We start from the raw sequence: 16,397 nt of genomic DNA, 5'->3' as shown, positions 1-16,397 counted from the left end.
AATTATGAACTTGGAGAGCTTTTGAAAGGAGAACGCATTGAATGCCAGGTGGGATTTAGCCAAAGCTGTCACAGCTCTGGTTGTTACCCCTTATAATCCATCTTCCTGAATCAAAAAGCAAACTGTGAACAAACAGCTTAGGCGGTTTGTTTGAAGATACACTCCTGTCTTTCTAGGAGAGATTAAGTCATGGCTACAGTTTGTTTGGAAAATGATTATCCACATTAAAATTATTAAATTCATGTAGCATCTTTTAGCCATAATGTTTTATAAAGTTTCATCTCTGGATCACAATAATAATAATGTTCAAGTTTTTATACTGAAACACAGACCTCGTCTACAGTCTTTCAAAATATCAATTTTTTTGCATTTGCCACAAGAATACACAAGATGTTGACTTTCAAACTTTTAAATAATGAGGATTCAGTCTCTACCTTTTAAAAGGAATCACGGTATACCAGTTATGGAGAGAAGGGGATTATTTTAGTATTTATCCCCAAACAACCAGGCTCTATAGAAGTCACATTCATGTTCTGCTGCAACAGGGACACAGATTAGGTAGCTAAGAGCTTGAGCAAGAAGGAAAAGATAAAGCCACTCCTGTGATATATTTCAAAAGTAAAGTGTTTTCCCTTACAATGGGAGTTTTCATCTGGCACCTGGGTGGCTCAGGCAGTTGGGTGTCCAACTTTGGCTCAGGTCATGATCTCATGGTTTGTGGGTTCAAGCCCCATGTCGGGCTCTGTGCTGACAGTTCAGAGCCTGGAGCCTGCTTCAGATTCCCTGTCCCCTTTCTCTCTGCCCCTTCCCCATTCATGCTCTGTCACTTTCTCAAAAATAAATAAACATTTTAAAAAAATAAAAAAATAAAAAGAGTGGAAGATTTCATCATAGTAAATAGATATAAATCTTAGAATACAATATAATCATTTATATATCTAAGCAGTCAGCCTCCTTTGTATCACCAACTACTGCATATTTGATATTCAAGGTATTTTTGATATTCAAATAATCCTTGAATTGAGATGGGGGCAGGAGATTGTTCAACAAATACTAAATGGATGCTATGTATCAGGCTCCATGGCAGGTTTTAGATAAACAGGATTAATAAAACACTGGCCCTCTTCTTGAGCTCAGAGTGTAGTAAAGGAGACAAACACGTAAACAATAGACTACTAAGCATTATGATAAAAGCCACAATAGAAGGGTAACCATTGGGTTGAATAGGCAGAACTCCAGAGAATATGGGGGGGTGGGAAGAGTGACAAACAAAAAATTCATGTGTTCCCGTCACAGGCCCTTTGTAACCAATCCACAGACTCATTTTTCTCTTAACTCTTTGAAGGAAAAGTTGGGTGAAAAGAGATCCCATAATTTCCTTAAATACTCTACTTTTAAGTCAGCTGTAGTGCCAAGAAATATCTAGCTCCGTAATTAAAATGTCCAGTCCATTTTATTAATCAAAACACCAAATACACTTAAAGTGAAAAATTCCCTCTGTCAAATTGGTAGTACTTTTAGGCTGGGAGGAAAGAAAGATATCGTCTTCCTTTTCTCTATTTCCCTGCCATGCCATTTTCTTACCCACCCCTTACCCAGCTCCACATACAAATTTGCCTCTGCTTTCACCAGAGATGGAGCCAGACAAAGGGAAGACAAGGAAGGATCAGGAAGTGTCTTGACTCAGCTGGTACCCTTAGAATCTGAACAAAACAGATTCTTTCTCTCATAAGGTGCTTTCATGTATTTATTCCACAAATATTAATTGAACACCAATTACATGCTAGGCACTGTTCCAAACACTGAGGACACCTAATAAAAAAAACAAAGCCTTTGAGTCTATGGACTTTATAGTCTAGTGTGGGCTATGAGAAAAAAAAAAAATTCAATAGGAAAAAAGAAATAGGGAGCATGTAAGAGTTAGATGCTATTTTACCTAGGTCAATCAAGAAAGCTCTTTTTGGTAAGGTGATATTTGAGCAGAGATATAAAAACAAACAAACAAACTGAAGCATTTAAGCCAAACAAATGTCAGAGTAAAGAGCATTCCAGCCTGAGAGAATAATAATTGCAAAGGCCCTGAGGTAGGCATATGTTCAAAGAACAGCAAGAAGGCCAGTAGCATAGCTAGAGTAGAATAAGGGAAGGAAAGAATGTTGGAGATGAGGCCATATGGAGATTATATGGAAGGTAATGAGAGGCCACTGGGGTTATTTTCTGTTAAAAAGAGAATCTTGAAAGTTTTGAGCAGTGATGTAAAATGATACACATTTTTAAAAAAATTATTCTGGCTTCAAGGTAGAAAGTAGATTATAAAGTACACAAAGAAGGAGGAAGACAATTGGGAGGCTACTTTAAGAATTCAGACCAGAGATGATGGTGGCTTAAACCAGTATGATAGAGAAAAAGGAAACAGAATTGAATAGATTCTGGATACACTATAAAAGATTTAATGATGGACAAATTACAGGACATAAAAGTGAGAAAGAAGGTTAAGTGGACTCCAAAGTTTTGACCTGAGAAACCTAAAGAAAGATTCACTAGCTAGGGAAAAATGTGAGAAGATAAGGTTGAATTAAAAAGAACAAACAAAAACAATGTTTTTATTTTATACATGTTGATTTAAGCTTCCTATTTGACATCTAAAATAAATATAGAAATAACTTGTTCAGTAAGCAAAATTGGAGTTCAGAGAAGTCCAGCCTGGTCAGCACACATCATATTCAAAGACATAAACATGGGGCGCCTGGGTGGCTCAGTTGGTTGAGTGGCCGACTTCGGCTCAGGTCATGGTCTCACAGTTTGTGGGTTTGAGCCCGCATTGGGCTCTGTGCTGACAGCTCAGAGCCTGGAGCCTGCTTAAGAGTCTCTGTCTCCCTCTCTCTCTCTCTCTGTCCCTCCCTTGATTACGCTCTCTTTCTGTCTCAGAAATAAATAAACATTAAAAAAAATAATAAAGACATATACATGGAAATGGATGGGTAGAAAAATGATATCAGGCCAAATACCTGAAAAACTATAGTTGAGAGTATGTTTATGGTACTCCAAATTACTAGGAGGAAATATGTTATCAATAAAATATCACCTCTAAAGATTCCTTCATTTTAAAACATGTAAGTGTGAAAAAGTATTCCATTTTATATCTACTTCCAAAGTTAACCATAAATCTTGGAAAGCAAAATGGTAGCTGGGAGGTCAGAAAATTATCAAAATGATTTTTCAAGTAATGAGAAAAAAAAATTTTTAAATAAACACTTAAAATGTGAAAAAGTCTAACATTTTATATTTGATTCTAATGTTACTATAAATCTTGGAAAGTAAAAGGGTAGCTGGCAGGTTAGAAAATTATCAAAAAGATTTTCCAACTAAAGAGAAAAAATTTTAAATAAATGCTTTAAATAAATTCAAAGAGGGGCACCTGGGTGGCTCAGTTGGTTAAGCTTCTGACTTCGGCTCAGGTCATGATCTCACACTGTGTGGGTTCGAGCCCCACGTCGGGCTCTGTGCTGACAGCTCAGAGCCTGGAGCCCGTTTCAGATTCTGTGTCTCCCTCTCTCTCTGCCTTTCCCTCGCTCTCTCTCAAAAATAAACATTAAAAAAAATTTAAAAAAAATAAAATAAAATAAATTCAAAGAGGGATACTCATAGTTGCAAAGTGGAATCCGTTGTTTTAATTGCCATAAAAATATAAAGTCAGTAAGATATCAAATAATCTATAAAGACAATTTAATATCAAATAATTCATTTCCCTCATTGGAAGTATAACTATGATTAATCTGAGACTCTGCTTCTCTTGATAGTGATAACACAGTATAAATACCTACAAATGTGAAATTAAAGATTCTACTCCATTTGACATTTTCTAAGAGGATACATGCAGATTAAACTATCGAATAAAACTCAGTCATATATGCTTTGATGTTGTAAAATTATTGCCCTACTACAACCCAAGTCAGAGAGAGGAAGGGACATGTGGGTGGCTCACAGAGAGGAAAAATTAATATTGGTCTACTAAATATCAATAGTGTCCCCTGTTTTGAGATTCATAGGAGCCTTGTTAAATGTCGATTATATTGTAATTTAAAAAATAATAATAGGAGCCACTATTACAGAAGGAGATTACAGATAGGGAAAGGGAAGAAGCTAAAATTAACCCTGCAGTTTTGGATGTTTGATTGTAATTGGAGGTACTAGTGAAAACTCATAGTGTAGAGTGAAAACTCATAGATATAGAATGAATATAGATGCATAGTGTGTGTGTGTGTGTGTGTGTGTGTGTGTGTGTATCTACTGAGAAGGCATGGGAACAACAATACTCCAGTAACAATGAACACACTTAGCAGCCTTAGCACACATATTTTGGCTTCTAGATACCATACTCCACCTAACAGAACCAGGATATATTACAGAAATGGCTTATTCTAGGACTGCTGCAGCAAAAATACCAGATGGTCTTACACAGCACACATATGGTGCTGTATAAGAAAGTAAGAAAATGTTCAAAGAATGATGGAGATATGTCAAAAGTACCCAGAAGTTAGTTTGAAGGGGCTCCCACTGTCCAAACCTGTGACAATATGGACATCAAAATAAATATTGATAGTAACAGACTATACTTACCTAAATAAAACAGAAAACCCTGAGCCCATCTGAGTAGAAAGGAATAAATGAATGGAGAAAGACAAGTTTGATGAATAAAAAGATATATACATAGTCTTAAAGTACCTCCTGACAAAAGTCATTACAAAGAAGAAAAGTGTAAAAGTCTGGCACACAACAACTTAATCAAGTGATTAAACTGAACATCATCAGTAATAGGATTAATAAACATCAAGCATGACTTGATAGGATGAAAGAAGAAATCAGCCTCACTTGGGTGCTATTCTTACCAAAGACATATAACCTACAACTAAATATGAGGGAACATCAGACAAACCCAAATGGAGAGACATATTATAAAATTAATGGCTTGTAATATTTAACATTTATGACCATCAAGCATCACTGAGGAGCCATTCCAGACTAAAAGAGACTACTTCTCATTACAAAACTTTTCAATTTTTTTACCATGTGCATTTACTTCCTGCTCAAAAGTTTATTCATTAAAAATTTTAAGCAAACACAATTTTAAAACCATGAAGAGTTTGACCCAGAAATTCCAACTCCAGATGTATACTCTAGAGAACCACTTAAAAATACGCACAATGAGGCACATACAAAGTTGTTCACGGCAGCATTGTTTATAATAATGAAAAACAGGAAATAAATGAGCAGCAACCTAAAACAAAAAAACGTCTGAATATCCATTTAAAAAAACATAATGGGGGCGCCTGGGTGGCGCAGTCGGTTAAGCGTCCGACTTCAGCCAGGTCACGATCTCGCGGTCCGTGAGTTCGAGCCCCGCGTCAGGCTCTGGGCTGATGGCTCAGAGCCTGGAGCCCGTTTCTGATTCTGTGTCTCCCTCTCTCTCTGCCCCTCCCCCGTTCATGCTCTGTCTCTCTCTGTCCCAAAAATAAATAAACATTGAAAAAAAAAAAAAAAAAAAAAAAACATAATGCAGCAGTTAAAAAGAATGAGGTACATCTACATGCAGTATTATGGGTAGATTGACAAGATATCTGTTGAATTAAAAAAAAATACATGCTGCAGAGCAATATGCACAACTAGATACCTTTTTATGTGAAATAAATAAACTATACATATTCTAGGTCAATGAATAGCACAGAATGTATACCACACCCATGACAGTGGTAGAGGGTTTACATCCTTGGAAGGGGTGACCAGTGGGGGTCTTTAAACTTATGGAGGCTGCTTTAATTTTTAATATAACCTAATCATATATTGCTTACATTTTAAAAAGTAATTTAAAGCAAAAACAACAACAGCAAAACCTGACCTACAGGAGCTGGCAGTCTATCTTCGAAATGTAGTGGAAAATGAGAACTCTAGTGTTTCTCTTCTGTCAAGCATAGTTTTCCATCCAATCACCTGATCTTTCAGGAACTTTACCCACTTCGTGTTATCCAGGAGGCAATCAACCCAGTGCCATTCTGATCATAAAGGTGGGTCCATAACCTAGTCTGGCTCATCAACACCTCTGTCCCTATGACAACATTTTTTGTTCAGGAATTAACAAATATTCCATACGAGACCAATCAGAGCATTTTTTTTTTTATCAAGCTACTTTGGATTCAATTTCTACCCACTTGTATCCAAAATAGTCCTGACAAATACAGGGAGACACATTTAAACAGATATTTTCAATAGGATAAGACAAGTAAAAGAGAAACACCATATGAAGTAGCATAATACTTAAGATAGGCTGTTATATATTAAATATGTGTATGATAAACCATAAAGTAACCACTAAAAAACACAGAGCTAATAAGTCCCAAAATAGAGGGAAAGTGATATAAAAATTACTCAATCCAAATGAGGTGTGAAAAGTGTAAAAGAAGTACAAATAACACAAGGGACAAACAGCAAATGAATAGCAAGAAAGTAGAATTAAACCCAAGTAAATCAATAATCACATTAAATGTAAACATTTTATATTAGTTTTCCATTGCTAACACAACAAATTACCACAAACTTAGTGTCTTGAAACAACACAAAGTAATTATCTTATAGTTCTGAACAAGAAAACTCTGGTACAGGCCTTATCAGGCTAAAACCAAGATGCCTAGATGGTTTATTCCTCCTGGAGACTCTGTATTTGTTTCTTTGATCATTCAAGTTGTTGGCATAATTAAGACCCTTCCAACTGTATAAATGAAATCTATTTACTTTCTGTCTATCAGCTGAGGGCTATTATAACTCCTAGTAACTGTCTGAGCTCATGGTTGCCTTCCCCCATCTTCAAAACTAGCAACAGAAGATCAAAGATTCTCTTACATTTTGAATTTCTCCCGCCTCTCCTTCTGTCTTCAAATCTCTCTGATTTCTGCTGGGAAAAGTTCTCAGATACTAAGGGCTCATGTGATTCTACTGGGCCCATAGGGTATTTCAGGATCTTCTCATTTTAAGAACAGCTGATAAACAACTTAAATTCCATCTGAAAACCTAATTATTTTACACCGTGTAAAGTAACATATTCACAGGGGGACATGAACATCTCCTAGGGGCCATTATTCCACTTATCGCATGGTCTAAATATTCATTAAAAGACAGAAACTGTCAAACTGGATTAAAAAGCAAGACCCAACTACACACTACCTATAAGAAACCCACTTTACATATAAAGAAACCAACTGTCTAAATTAAAAAAAAAAAAAAAGAAAGAAAGAAAGAAAAAGATAAACCATCCTAATAAAAACAAAGCTGGATAAAGTAACGTGATGGAAAATAGTAGAAGAGGGAACTCCAGGAAGCTTTAAAAAGCTCTCCCATATACCAGAGAATCTAGAAATCCAGACACATGTACACAGCAGGACATATGTACTAAAAGACCTCAGAAAACAATAAGCTTTTACCTGTAGTTAATCTTTAGGTTCAATGAAAACAAGAAGTAAGTGCACCAGCACAGAGCCAATTTGCAAAGACCTGGAGTCTATTCTTTCCTTTCCCTTTTTTTTTCTTTTCTCCATTCATTTAAGAAAATTTCCAACAACTCACTAAGAACTAAATAAACAGACTTCAAAGACAACACATAACAAAGAATAGTCTTTACAAAAATGGTATAGACCAAAATAGAAGCATTGAATCATTATATTGAACACCTGAAACTAATATCACACTGTATGTTAACTAACTGGAATTTAATTAAAATTTTTTTGAAAAATCAAAAAAGGGGTGTTGACTAACTTGATTGTGAAATGATTGCACCTATCTTAAAATCTATTAAAAAAACACTGAATTATAAACTTTATATGGGTGCACTCTGTGGTATGTGAATTATATCTAAATAAAATTCTTTTTAAAATAGTTTCAAAAGTCACTAAACAAACTACAACCTACAGCCAGCAACACCTAATCCTGGGCATGGGTAGGAATCTGATTTCCAGAGTAAAAACTCAAAATGCCCAGTTTTCAACAATAAACTATGAGGAATGCAGAGAAATAAAAAAGTATGCTCCATTCACAAGAGAAAAACAGAAATTAACAAAAACTATTAAGAAAAGTACAGACATTAGACTTACTAGACAAAAACTGTCTTAAATATACTCAAAGAGCTAAAGGAAACCATGGAAAAAGAACTAAAAGAAATCAAGAAATTGACACCTCAACCAATAGAGAATATCAAAAAAACAGATAGAACTTATAAAAAGGAACCAAATAGAAAACTTGAAGCTGGAGGGGGACCTGGATGGCTCAGTTGGTTAAGAGTCTGACTTCGGCTCAGGTCATGATCTCATGCTTCGTAAGTTTGAACTCCATGTCAAGCTCTGTGCTGACAGCTCAGAGCATGGAGCCTGCTTTGGATTTTGTGTCTCCCTCTCTCTCTCTGTCCCTCCCTCACTTCCACTCTGTCTCTCTGTCTGTCTCAAAAATAAACATAAAAATAAAAGAGATTTACCAAGATAAAACGCATTCTGTATTGAAACATAAATATAAATCTCACACACACACACACCACCACCACCACCACCACCAAACAAATTTAACTATTCAAATTGGACAAAGTATGTACTCCTACCACAGGGAATTTTTTAAATCAATATCAGAAAAATCTGGGGGCACCTGATTAGCTCAGTCAGTTGAGCATCCAACTCTTGATTTCAGCTCACGTCATGATATCACAGTCATGGGACTGAGACCCACATGGGGCTCCACAGTGAGTGTCAAACCTGCTTTGGATTCTCTCTCTCCCCCTCTCTCTCTGCCCCTCCCCAGCTTGTGCACGTGTGCTCTCTCAAAATGAATAGACTTTAAAATAAAATAAAACTCTTTCAAAATCCTCCAAATACAGTACAACCTTGGATTACAAGGAACTTGTTCTGCAGGTGTTCCACAAGAAGAAGGAACATTTCTAGTAAATTTTAACTTGATAAATGAGCAATGTCTTGCAATACAAGTAGTACGTGATGCCAAACACCACATAATCACAACTGAGCCAATGGTTCTTCTCTCTCTCTCTCTCGCTGCGGGATTATGGGAGACCGTCTCCCATGCTCAGATGCTCGGTCTCAGGCCATGGTGTTTGGGAGAAATCAGTGATTTTTCAGAACATTGGAAGGTGCCCACAACTGCCACTAGTGTAAATTTTTGTCACTTCAAAGCACCTATGGATAGTCCTTTGCTTTTCCGTACAAGAGTAAGGTCAGGAATGCTTTGCTTCATTCTAGGTCAAGCTGCCTGCAGGTATAGACCTTTCCTCTGCTGCCTTATTGCCAGTTACATTAAAACAGTATATGACAAGAGTTTACTAGTACTGTATTGTAGTCAAATTCCATTAGTGACAGTGAAAGTCATCCTACACAATAACCCGCCTCTGTCATCTCCCTCACCCCAGCCACGAAGGTTTTCAAAGGTTAGTGCAGGTTAATTCTTTTTCTTTATATTTTGTATTTCTTTATTATTTTGTATTGTATTACATTATTGTAATCATTTTTATATGAATATTTTGGGGTTGTGGAATGAATCACCTGAGTTTCCATTATTTCTTATGGGGAAATTCCCTTTGATATACAAGTGCTTTGGATTACAGGCATTTTTTCAGAACGATTATGCTTGCAAACCAAGGTTTTACTGTATTTGGAAATTAATAAAATTTCTTTTTTTTTTATTTTTATTTATTTATTTATTTTTTTAATTTTTTTTTTCAACGTTTATTTATTTTTGGGACAGAGAGAGACAGAGCATGAACGGGGGAGGGGCAGAGAGAGAGGGAGACACAGAATCGGAAACAGGTTCCAGGCTCTGAGCCATCAGCCCAGAGCCTGATGCGGGGCTCGAACTCACGGACCGTGAGATCGTGACCTGGCTGAAGTCGGACGCTTAACCGACTGCGCCACCCAGGCGCCCCGGAAATTAATAAAATTTCTAAATAACCCATGAATTGGATCAAAGAAGAAACCAAAAGGGAAATTAAAAGTATTTTGAACAGAATGAAAACAGAACACAACATACTGAAATTTTTGAGATGCAGTTAAAGCAGTGTTTAGAGAAAAATTTATAGCACTGGATACCTATATTAAAAAAGTCTCAAAAATGGGGCGCCTGGGTGGCGCAGTCGGTTGAGCGTCCAACTTCAGCCAGGTCACAATCTCGCGGTCCGTGAGTTCGAGCCCCGCGTCAGGCTCTGGGCTGATGGCTCGGAGCCTGGATCCTGTTTCTGATTCTGTGTCTCCCTCTCTCTCTGCCCCTCCCCTGTTCATGCTCTGTCTCTCTCTGTCCCAAAAATAAATAAAAAACGTTGAAAAAAAAAAGTCTCAAATCAGTGACTTTACTTCTACCTTAAGCAACTAAAAAAAGAAGGGCAAATTAAATCCAAACCTGAGAAGAAATCATTGAAATAGAAAACACATACAAAAAAAAGTAGAAAAAAATCATTTAAACCAAAAACTAGTTCTCTGAAAAGATATAATAATAATAATAATAATAATAATAATAATAATAATAAACCTCTAACCAAACTTACCAGGTAAAAACTAAGGAAGTCACAAATTACCAATATCAGGAATGAGAAGGGGAACATCACTGCAAGATCCTAAACACATTTGAATAATAATAAGGGAATATTCTCAACAAATTTTTACTAATAAGTCTGGAAACTTAGATAAAACAGGTAAATTTCTTAAGAAACACAAACTATCACAACTCACTAATATGAAACAGATAATTTGAATAGCTCTGTAACTATAAAGGAAATAAATTTTTAACTTAAAAACTCCCAAAAAAGAAAATCTCCAGAGTCCTATGGTTGCACTGGAGAAGGGTTAGAAGGATTTGGAGAATTCAACCAAGTGTTTAAAGAAGAATTACCACCTTTTCTACAAAATGTCTTCCACAAAATCTCTTCCAGAAAATAGAGGAGGAGGGAACACTGTCCAATTCATTTTACAAAGTACGACCCCAGTACAGAAATGAGGAAAAATCAAGGGGTGCTTGAGTGGCTCGGTTGGTTAAGCATCCTACTTCAGCTCAGGTCATGATCTCACAGGTCATGAGTTTGAGCTCTGCATCAGGCTCTGTGCTGACAGCTCAAAGCCTTGAGCCTGCTTTGGATTCTGTGTCTCCCTCTCTCTGCCTCTCTCCCCCTTGCTCTTTCTCTCTCTCTCTCTCAAAAATAAACATTAAATTTATTTTAATATTTAAAAAAAAGAAAAAAACAGTACAAAAATAAGGAAACTACAGATCAATCATTCATGAATATACATGTAAATATCCTTCACAAAATTTTAGCAAACAATATATAAAGGGAATTATATACATAACTAAGTAGCATTTATTCCAGGGATTCAAGGCTGGTTCAATATTAGAAAATCAATCAGTATAATCCACCTTACTTAACAGACTAAAGAAACCTAATCACAGGATCATATCTATTAATACAGAAAAACACTTGATGAAATTCAACACCTACTCATGATTAAAAACTCTCAGAAAAATAACAAAAGAGGGATGTTCTTCAAATTGACAAAGAGCAACTATAAAAAACCCACAGCTAACATGATGTTTATGGTGAAAGACTGAATACTTCCACACTAAGATATGGAACAAGGCAAGTCTGTTTGTTCTCACCATTCATATTAATAAACACATATTAATAAACAAAGTTCTGGCCAGTGTAATAAAGTATAGAGATCATAAAGGAGTAAGTAAAACTTCCCTTATTTGTAGACGATATGATTATCTACAAGAAAATCTGAAGGAATCTACAAAAACATCTCTGAGAATTTATATGTGAGGTCAGCGAGGTCAAAGAATATAAAATAAACGTACAAAATCTATTCTTTTTCTATATATTATCAATGAGAACACAGAAAAGTTTAAAATGCACTATCATTTATAATCACTGAAAAATAAAATATGTGTACAAAACATGTTCAAAACTTAGATCCTGAGAGCTATACAATATTTATGAAAGAAATTCAAGAAGACATAAATGGATAGCTATGTTCATAGGTTGGAAGACTCAATATACTAAAGATGTCCAATTCTCCCTCGATTGACATACACATTTAACACAGTTGCTATCAAAATCCCAGCAGATTTTTCTATAGACACAATTTTCTACAATTTATGTGGAAAGGCAAAGGAACTGGAATAACTAACACAATTTTGAGAAAGATGAATAAAGCAGAAAGAATCAGTCTTTCAATTTTAAAACTTAATTTATTACAGCTACAATAATCAAGACTATGTGCATAATTAACACAGATAGATACATACATCAATGAAACTGAATAGAGAACCAAGAAATAGAACCACACAAATATATTCAATGAACTTTAGACAAAGTACAAAAGAAATTCAATGGAATAAAGCTAGCTTTTCAATAAATAATGCTGGAGTAAGTGGACATCCATATGCCAAGAAAATGAACTTCAGCCTAAGTCTCATACCTTAATATAAAAACTAATTCCGGGTACCTGGGTGGCTCAGTCAGTTAAGGGTCCAACCCTTGATTTCTGCTCAGGTCATAATCTCACCACTCCTGAGATTGAGCTAGGCCTTCAGCTCTGGGCTGACAGCACAGAGCCTGCTTGGGATTCTCTCTCTCTCTCTCTCTCTCTCTCTCTCTCTCTCTCTGCCCCTCCCCTGCTCATGCACTCACACTCTCTCAAAATAAATAAACCTTTTAAAAAATTAACTCAAATGGATCACAGATTTGAATATAAAACTTTCAACAAAACTAGGAGAAACTCTTCAAGATCTAAAGCTAGGCACAGAGTTCTTAGATGTGACCCCCCAAAAATGGCCCATAATAGGAAAGGTTTACCAATTGATCTTCATCAAACTTTAAAACAATTGCTCTGCAAAAGACTGTTAAGAAGATGAAAAAGACAAGCTATAGACTGGGAGGAAATACTACTTGCAAACCACATATCCACCATAAGGTTAGTATCAACAAAATATAAATAACTTTGGCATCTCGCTGGTAAAAAAAACAAACAAACAAAAAGAAGTAAATAATCCAACTAGAACGTGGACAAAGACAAGAAGAGGCATTTTTCACCAAAAGACAGATGGCAAAGAGGCCAAAGAAAAGTGTTTAATATCATTTGTCATTCAGGAAGTTAAAACCACAATGATATATCATTATACACTTATTACAATGGCTAAAGAATTAAAAAAAATTTTAATGTTTATTTAGTTTTGAGAGAAAGAGACAGAGTATGAGCAGGGGAGGGGCAGAGAAAGAGAGGGACACAGAATCTGAAGCAGACTCCAGACTGTCAGCACAGAGCACATGGGACTCAAACTCATACACCACGAAATCATGACCTGAGCTGAAGTCAGATGCTTAACCAACTGAGCCACCCAGGGACCTCAAGTTTTTGTTTGTTTTTTTTTTAAATAGTGACAACACCAAATGTTGGCAAGGATGAAGAGAATCTACTGGATCGTTCATATTGTTAATGAAAATATAAAACAGAACAGCCACAGTTTCTGTATCTTAAAAAACAAAACATGCAACTTGGTGATCATCCTACGGGGCATTTATCACAGAAAAATGAAGACTTATGTTCACACAAAAACCTGTACACAAATGTTCACAATATTCCTATTCAAAACTGGAAAACCCCAGCTGTTGTTCAACCAATGGTTAAAAAAACTGTAGAACACCCATGCTATGGAATACTACTCAGCAATAAAAAAAGAAAAAAAAAATGAACTGATACACGAAACAGCCTAGGTGAATCTCCAGAGAACTAAGCTGAGTAAAAAAAGGCAAATTCCAGCACATTACATAGCTTATGACTCCATTCATATAAAATACTACTGAAATGGCAAAATTATCAAAATGGAAAAACAGATGTGGGAGGGTAGGGGCAGGAGGTAAGTGTGTCTATACAAAATGGCAATAGGATGAAAAGCTGTAGTGATAGAAGTATTCTATACCTTGACTGTATCAACATCAATCTTGGTTGTCACATTATAGCATACTTTTGTTAAGATATTATGATTGGAGGAAGCTGGATAAAGTATACATGAGCTCTACTTTTTTAAAAATTTTCGTTAATGTTTATTTTTGAGAAAGAGAGAGAAAGAGCATGAGCGGGGAAGGGGCAAAGAGAGAGGGAGACACAGAATCTGAGGTGAGTTCTATTTCTTACAACTGCATGTGAATCTGCTTTCGTCTCAAAATAAAAACTTTCATTTTATTTATTGCTTTTGTGTGCACCCATTTAGTTTTATTGTAACCAAGCAACTTGTACACTTTTAATGTTTAAAACTGAGCATCATTTTTCCTTTCCAGTGAAACAAAAAGAAAATATAAAAATAAACAGAAACAAAATTACAAGAGAATGTCAATACAAATAAGATCCTATAGGTTCTGCTGATTGTCCCATCAAGTGGCAGGGCTCAAATCATCTTTAGGAGAGAATTTTATTTTAAAAGTATCATCTTCAACTGCAAGGATGTCTGTTAAACATAGCAATTCAACATTCCAAAGGAGAAGCCATGTTGTCAAAAGGCCCACTTAACCCGCCCAAACCTCTCACGCCCACCCTTTGATGACCTTCTATAGCCCCATTTTTTAAAGTTTTTTTTTTCTTTTTTTAAACATGAGAAAGTAGACAGATATGTGTGGGTAAATGCTAACTGTTCACATTCACATAGAGGCACAGTATAATCTCTGAGTCAAATAGACAGAGAAAGGAGGAAAAAAGCCAGAATTCTACGCACTACTACACGGGGGCCTAGGACCTTCCAGCTTCCAGCAGAGCTAAGGGAGCAGAAGGTTTTTCTTTTTTCCCCACAGAGCACAGTGGTGCTGATTCCATAAAGTTTTTGTTGAGACAGGAAGGGATAAAAATGAACTTGGAACAGAAGGGGGTAGAGAATCTTTTCCCACTACATTCCGCTCAAGTCATTTCCCACCAAAAATAAGTTGAGAACCGTGGTATAAAGGGAGAGAAAAGAGACTTCAAATTAGTCACCTTCTCCTTCATCCTCCCCTCATCATCATCTTCATCTACTTCACCTTCATCCTCATCTCTGTCTCCATCAATATCTTCCAATCCCCCCCCTCCTCCTCCTCTTCCTTCTCCTCCTCCTCCTCCTCCCCTCCCCCTCCTCCTCCTCCTTCCCCTTCTTTATCATCCATATCAAGAATCAAGCAGTACTGTAATGGATCTGGCCAAATATCATCTTTGAGGACCTCTCCTAACTCACCTGCACCTGATCAGTAAACCAGGTGAAAAAGCTCTCTGGTTCCTCATGCTGTCTCTTCCTGCTGGCTTTATTCTGCATTTGACTGGAATGTTTCATCAAATCCTTTCCAGAATTCCATTTGATTTCAGTGGACTTTGAAGATGGATCAACACTCTCATTCAGATGAAATTCTTTGGAGAGAACTTTATTTTCAAAGTAAGGGTTTTCATCAAAATAAAATCTATTCTGTAACCTGATTTAATATATTCAAATTCTGTCACTTCAACTCTTGTCAAATAATGCAGTGCCTCTTCATCCTCCTCCCCAAGCAGACACTTGTGGATGGCTGACACAAGTTGTTACCAAAATATTTGGGATTTTGGCAATAAATTCCTACCTCTTCTGAAAAAATGGTTGGTGGAGTTTGTTATATTTTCTGTTCTACTTTCAAAAGCTCCTCACTGGCTTGTTCATTAAGTCTATCTATTTCATTTTGTATTTCACCAATATGTTCAATTGCTTCTTGTTCTTCTTTTTCTCCCTCTGGCAAGTGCTGAGAGGTCAACATCTCATCTGGCTTGGGGACAGCAGGTCGTCTCGGTTTCTTTGTTTGAGGCAGGAGTGAAGACTGGCATTAGGGGGCCAGGTTGTGAGGAAAGTCCATGAAACAAGGGCAAATGCAGTTCTGGAAGAAGCTCCAATTACTCAAAAACTTTCATTTTAAAAAACTCAAATGAATGGGAAGATATGGATGTTTGTTATCTTGATTATGATTTCATTATCAAAACTCATCAAGTTGTACACTTTCAAATACATGAGTTTTTTGCATTATCAAATATGTCTCAAGAAAGCGGGGGTGGGGTGGGGATATACAGTATTTTCTTCCTTTTCCCTTTCTAAGTAATTCAGTCTTAGAGCCAACAGGTGAACCAAGCAAAATGGGTATCCACACCAAAAGGGGATAGAGGAGGGCAGTAGAGAGGCATCAGCAGTGTCCCAGAGCTGGGAGTCACAGCCCAAGCAGTATGAAGAGGGGCTTGGCATAGAAGCATTGCCTGGTGCAGTATGGGTGTCTACATAACACAGCTGCCACACATGTTGATATCTAAGTGGTAGAAAAAGATATCCATACA

The 16,397-nt window shown here is 36.5% G+C and overlaps 1 pseudogene; it reads right to left on the bottom strand.

The window, feature by feature from the left end:
* Window positions 1-14,650: 14,650 nt before the first annotated feature.
* On the bottom strand, window positions 14,651-16,397 carry LOC123592541 (annotated as a pseudogene).

Source organism: Leopardus geoffroyi, chromosome D4 (assembly GCF_018350155.1).
Source record: "Leopardus geoffroyi isolate Oge1 chromosome D4, O.geoffroyi_Oge1_pat1.0, whole genome shotgun sequence".
Lineage (NCBI taxonomy): Eukaryota > Metazoa > Chordata > Mammalia > Carnivora > Felidae > Leopardus > Leopardus geoffroyi.
Note: the sequence above shows the minus strand (reverse complement) of the source record. Positions and strands in the feature narration are given on the sequence as shown.